At 36.1% G+C, this 7,025-nt stretch overlaps 1 pseudogene; it reads right to left on the reverse strand.

The window, feature by feature from the left end:
- Positions 1-1,560: 1,560 nt before the first annotated feature.
- On the reverse strand, positions 1,561-6,073 carry LOC110729175 (annotated as a pseudogene).
- Between the last annotated feature and the right edge of the window lie 952 nt (positions 6,074-7,025).

Below are 7,025 nucleotides of genomic sequence, written 5' to 3' on the forward strand. Positions count from 1 at the left end.
CCAAAAAGTTCATGTTACCAAACTCTTTCCATTTGGTTGAAGTAAAAGTAGATATCTAACAGAATGCTGGTTAGTTAATTAGTTCTTGCCTTTGTGGCTAAATAGATGAGAGCCTGAGAGTGTTCAAAGTGAATTTTTTCTTCTTCTCATATATGTCTTATTCTTTAATAGTTTAACGTGGAAGGTTATGTAAAAAAGTGGCTAGATCTCTGAAGCATGAAACAGATGGCGCTGTGCTAGTTTTGTATATAGATTATAGACTAAGTTATTTGATTTGACTTCAACTTGTCCTAAGCACGATAATGGTTGATGAATCACTGTGAGGCACAAGGAAAGAAGCTTTGAATTGGCAATTGATATTCCATGTGTGGCTCACGTCATCAATTTCGACCTGCCTCGTGACATTGATGACTATGTTCATCGCATAGGTTGAACAGGATGTGCTGGTAATTCGGGTCTTGCAACTGCTTTCTTCAATGACAAGAACATGTCAATCTCCACGGCACTAATTGAGGTTATGGAGGACAGTAACCAAGAAGTACCTTCGTGGCTTGCTGAATATGTTGAGACACTCACACCCTCATCTTATGGATATGGAGGTGGCAGCAGTAGTTGCCGTTCCAGAAATGGCAAGTTTGGTGGTCGTGATTACCGAGGTTTTAATCTAGCTTCTAATGGCTATTCTGATTACTCCAACAATTACTCTGACCATGTTCTAAGTGCTGGACCTTTTGTTGATGCTACATCTGTTGCTGCTGATCCTTACAACTCTCAAGAATATGGAATTGTACCCAGTGGCTGGGATTGATCTAGTAATCTGCTTAGATAATCTATCTTTTGGCAGACCTCTTAAAACTGTTGCTGCATAGCATCGTTACGTGCTCTCTGATATGCATAGCTAATGATAAATAGGATGTAAATGCAACTTTGGTATGGAGCTTTGTTCAAACCAATCACGGTTGTGACTTGTGACTTGTGAGGCAAAGTTGTAGTTAACTTTCACTAGGCTTTGGGTGGGGGTGGACTACTAATTGGAGCTTTTTGTACAGGTGGTTGGTATATCTATGTTTTACTAATTACTATTGCTCATTGGCTTGGAACAATATTTTGAGATATATGAAATCTTTGTTAGATCATCTAATTGTCTGCTGGCTGCTTATTTTTCTAGGAACGAAATCTGAGTGCGTGTTTATAATACATTCTTAGCAGTGTGCTTCCAAACCCTCTAATTGAGCCAATGTTTGGGATGTTTAGTACTTTAGTAGTCTATATTCTTTGTCCTTAAATAAATATGCAGAACTTTTCGGTTGTCTCAGTTTTAAGAAATTAGCTATATAAAAGAATTATGACCTCAAATGATTAGAAGAAAGAAATGTTATGCAAATGAAATTACAAGGTTTTTTATTTTTTTGAGGAAAGTTTTTTCTTAAAAGTGTCTTCTGCTGGCTATTATTCTATCAAAATCACTCCTGATTATTGCAACAAAGGAAACACGTTTATGGCGGAGATCACTGCAATTACACGGATTTACATGAATGGGGAAGAAGAGAGATTACATAGTTGGTGGCAATTGGAGGCCTTGGAGCTGGCAGCATGTTTACAGAGAAGGTGCAAACAGATTGCTGCTGAGGTTGATGCCTATCATAGTAGAAACTCAGTTCAGCCCATCCGATTCTGACAGTCATCCGATTCTGACAATCGTATAATAATTCACTTACAATTTTCCTTGACAAAGGTTGAAAAACCGTGCATGGCACGGGATCCAACCTAGTGTTTTCTATTTATAACATTCCTCTTAACTAATTCCCTTGCAATGCCCCTTCCCATAAACATGATTCATTACATACAAGTATAATGTATATTGCCAATACAAGAGTTTTATTTCTTCTGTGAACTCAACTTTAAAAGGTGAAATGCACTACAAATTCTAAGATACGCCTTGGCATCTTCCATGAACTGCAGGGAAAAGCATCAATACAGCACACCCTGTCCACACTGCCTCCATAACAGATGATGAATAAGAAAGGTGAAATGAACGACATTTCCTATATATATCACAAAAGGCTGACCTCTCAGAATCTACTGTTCACTCAACAAGTTCTTCTCTTCCTCCTCAATTCTACTTAGCCACTTTAAGCCAAGATCACAACCTGTGTTAGCAGCAATCTGGAACTGTTCTTTTGCCAGTTCTATTGAGTCAACCTTTGAGTTCACAGAATTTGTTTTTCCAGCCTTTCGTTTCTTCAAGTTGAATTTAGTTGTGGACTCCAGAACTGTGTGACCTGCAGTACCATAATAAGAGGATCTATTAAACTTTATGCTGCATTTACTGACGACGTGCAGAAAAACTCTAAAAATAAAAAATAATAAAAAAAAATAAAAAATAATAATAATAATTAAATTAAAAAATTAAAAAAAAAAAAAAAAAACCGAGCCCATCATATAGCATTACAGGAGAAGAACCAAGGAAGACAAGCTGACGAAGTGCTGCTCATTTGGCAAAGGTATTGCCAAGAGAAGCCAAGGAGTTCAATCATCCTAATACTCGCATCAAAAGATCACAAGCAAGATTGGTTCACAAAGAGCCCATTAATTGGCAAAGGTAAGAGGAAAACCAAGGAGTTGCATTTCCCAACACTGAAGGGATCACACACTCACACATACGGAGTAAACAACAAACATATGCTACCATACAAAACTCATTTTTTTTAGGTTGACCTTTGACTGTTTCTAATATTATTATTACATTATGGGCACAGTTCAACTTACAAAAAAATTAATTAAAAAAAAAACAGAAAAGCACACATTATTAAATTGGAGAAATTATATGCGATGACAAGAAGAAAACTTAATCATCAAGAGCAGACCTCTAAGGAGAAGAGATCCGTATGCTACAGCTGCACCAGCATTTCCCTGCAAATACAGAAGAAAGATGATTTAAACTCTGTTAAAGTAACTAAAGATAATTTCCCTTTCTCATTTAGTGTCCCCTTATTTCTATCTGCTGTTGCTTTTATTGGACTTCAAAAACTACCAGCCAGACAACAAAGCATAAGCATGAGTATACTTCACCTAAAGTGGAACATCAGCGAAGGATCATGATCATGGAGAACCTTTGGTGCTAGTAAAGGTTGTCAAAGAAACTTAACGAGCAAAAAATGATGGAGCTAATATACCATATATGTATCAAATACAGTACAGTCAGAGTCCTTGCATTTAATCATGACATTACAGTTCATTGTATGACCCAACTCTTGTTTCAGAAAGTTGGTACAAACAAGTCTTAATCCACTATAGGCCTTTCAACACATCTTACATTCAATATTCATTAATCACTACGGAGAGCGTGCAGAAACATTTACACTTTGTTTGGATAGAAGAAAATGGAAGGAAGAGAAAGGGAGGGGGCCAAACTCTCTGTCTTTCATTTCTCTTTTCTTTCACCAACAAAGCCCAAGGGATTGGGGGAAGGAAGGGAAAGGAGAGGGAGGGATCCATTTTCCCTCTCCATTTAATAACATAATCCCTCCGAAATTGGAGAGATTCGGAGGGAACTTGGAATTCACCTCTCCTTCCCTTTCTTTCCCCTTCTTTTCCTTCCTTATTTGTTATCCAAACAAAGTGTTAGGAAGCTCCTATGAGATCACCTTTGACTATTAGCAGGAATGAACAATTTAAAAAACAAAACCATCTTTTAATTCACAAACTGAAACGATCACAGACATCTATGCACAAATTTTTACATAAGAAACTGCTATCAACACAAAGGCTTACCACTAACTTCTCAAATAGACTCAATAAATTATGTAACATATATTTCTCTGCTATGACTAGCAGATTTACTAATATACTTACTGCAGCAACTCTAACTCTCTAAGTACCAAATATCCACTTCAAAATAGGACTGAGCAGCAAAATCAGCTTCATTTACCTTCTCTGCTGCTCTGTGAAAGCACCACATTGCAGATCCCATATCTTGCCTCACACAGTCCCCTGATAGGTACACAGCACCTAAAAGATAAAGAGCGCCTGGATGCAACTGAGACACAGCATACTGCCATAAGACCTTTGAATAAATTTTATCCATTGACCACAGTAAATGAATAGAGTTACCTGTTCGGCAGCCTTCTCCAGATAATAAAATGCTTGCTGAGATGATTGGACATAGTCATTCTGCCAAAAATGAAAGATACTTCAACATCAGAGTATTTATGTATTATCTACTTTAAATCTTTTTTATCAGCTCAGTTTTAGAACTAAGAATCTAAGATGTTTAAATGAACTGAAAAACTTGACAATAGCACAGCAATTGTAACATCAAAAGCCACAATATAATACAAAAACTTGATGACTTGATGAGCCAACCTCAATTCTTAAGCTGCCACCTAATTCATAATTTCATACAGTGCATCAGGATTTCCCATATCAGCAGCTTCCACCAGAAAAGCAGCTCTTCTGATAGAAAAAACTTTTCAAAACTGATAACCCATTGTAAAACCATCATTTCTATCTCATACAATTCAATAATTCTATGGCATCTAAAAAAAGGACTGTAGTTTAGAACAATTGTGGAGGTTGACTATAAGATCTTTAAACTATATTAAGGAATGATGAACTAACTCAGCAAGAAATGAGAAAGCAAAAACAACAAGCACAATGTGCTTGCTCGACATCATAATATAACTCACACTGCTTTACATGCCCCTGGGACGTGATATTTAAGGTGTAGCTTGGACAACCAATAGTGTGCATTGATATTTGAATTATCAACTTCTAAAGCCAACTCAAAATTCTCCTTAGCACCGTGGTAAACTTACAATGAGAAACAACAATTAGATCAGATTGAAGCATTAGCCAATCAAACCAATACAACTCATCAAAATGCATGCCTAGTTAAAATGAGTATTATCAATGAAAACTAATACGAGTATATTAACAAGAGCTCATAGAGCAACCGAGACACGGAAAAGGTTTAGGGATTAATTTTAAAGTTTCGGAAAACATTCACCTGAGTTGCCGCTAAACACAAATACACAATCAAACATCGATATATGCAATAGTAAATAGGAGATCGAAAAGGGCAAGTGAACTGAAAAATAAGCACTCACCCTGAGAAGAGGAAAGAGACGCCTATCATAAAGTTCACAATAATCCATAACTCTATCAACTTCCTTCATAGCACTCCACCCTTTTGCTATAAATTCCATGGCTTTCTTGTTTCTGCTGTGCAATCCTCTCTGTTTCATTGAATCATACCATATGTTAGGACAAAGATAAACTGAAAGCACACCACAACTTTGCAAAGAACTTACCAACTGATTAAACCCAGAAAGCCTGGAGTTCAATCGAACAGTCTCCTACAACAAAATTGATCTCAGCATCTTCTCTAAAGGGGACAAAAACCACGAAAACACATTAAAAGAGCACAACCCATAAACCAAAAACACAATATTGGCAGTTAGATAACACTGCCAACAGTTTCTCGTTTATAAAGGAAAAGGATATTCGTGCAATCACGAAATAAAAGACGAGCAAGTATAAAAGATTAAGACTTTTGTTCATGACTTTTATCAAACACCTGGTAGGCAACTGTTTGATGATAATTAGCACACTATCAATGTCAATTCAGCAACTCAAATCTTCAAAATTAATTTATTTGCAGATTATAAGAAAAGCAATTCCAATTTGAAGATCACAATAGCAGAACAGTTAACTTTTTCACAGAAAAAAACTTGGAACAAACAGCGTAGAGCTAGAAGAAAGGTACCTTGAGAAATGCTGAGATGACTGACAATGGCTTAATGGGTGTTGCTTGCAAATTACTCTATACATTTTTTTTTTTTTGATAAGAAAAATACAAAAGTTAGATAAGTCTTCTCTCAAGACTATACCCTAACTTATCTAAAGAAATAAAATAAGAAAAATTAGCATCTACATTAGGGTCAATGTTTACCTAGCCTGAAATTTGATGACCTATAGTTGCAACATAATCTGCTGCACGATTAGCTTCTCGATACACATGGCAAGAAGCAACAACCTCGAAGTGACCCAACAACTTCTTAACGTCATTCATTAGCAATTGAATTTTCCAAGGACAGCGTGCTTTATCCTGCAAAATATTTATAATTAAAAGGTTATCACCTTCAATAAAAAGTTTTCGTATATTATGTTCAATAGCTAAGAGAAGACTGTTACGCAGAGTTGTAGCTTCTGCAATAATAGGAGTCGAGGTACCAAGATTATAAGCATGACTAACAACATTATTTCCTGTATAATCTCTAATAACAACTCCGGCTGACCCAAAGTTATTACAAACAGAACCATCAAAATTAATTTTGAAAACACCAGGGGCAGGGGGGGACCAAGCTACTTGGATGGTTTTATGGTAAAGAGGAGAATGGGTCTTGGGAACAATGTCATTAAAAGAATCAAGATGAGAACGAATATTCCATTCTGTAAATGTTTTGTAAGCTCTAGAATAAATACTCATAATAGTAGAGGGGATATGACTAAAAATAAGAGCATTACTACCTTTCCATATACTCCATAAAGAAACAATAATTTTTTTTACAGGAAGGTTAACATTAAGACGAATGTCCCAAAAAAGAGTAAGGAGATTCGGGGTATTAACTTGAGTTCCCATCCAATGACTAACGATATCTGCATCCCAGTACTGTCTAATAAATGGACAATTTAGAAACGGATGATCCCGTGTTTCAGCATGTGAATTACAAAAGGGGCAAGTATGAGGGACATTAATATTACGGTAAATCAAATTATTTCTAGTTGGAAGACCATTAAGTAGCAGTTGCCAAATAAATATCTTTAGTTTTGGAGCAATATCAAGTTTCCAAATCTAAGAAAATTCCCATTTTTAAGAATTAAAGTTATGAGCTAATCAGGTTGCTGACTTTACCGTAAACTCTCCATTACCAGAAAAACCCCAACAGGGTTCATCAAAAGTATCATTAATTGGCAAAGGAATACCTTTAATGGTCTGAACTATGTAAGGAGGTACCACTAAA

The sequence above is a fragment of the Chenopodium quinoa genome, unplaced genomic scaffold (assembly GCF_001683475.1).
Source record: "Chenopodium quinoa cultivar QQ74 unplaced genomic scaffold, ASM168347v1, whole genome shotgun sequence".
Lineage (NCBI taxonomy): Eukaryota > Viridiplantae > Streptophyta > Magnoliopsida > Caryophyllales > Amaranthaceae > Chenopodium > Chenopodium quinoa.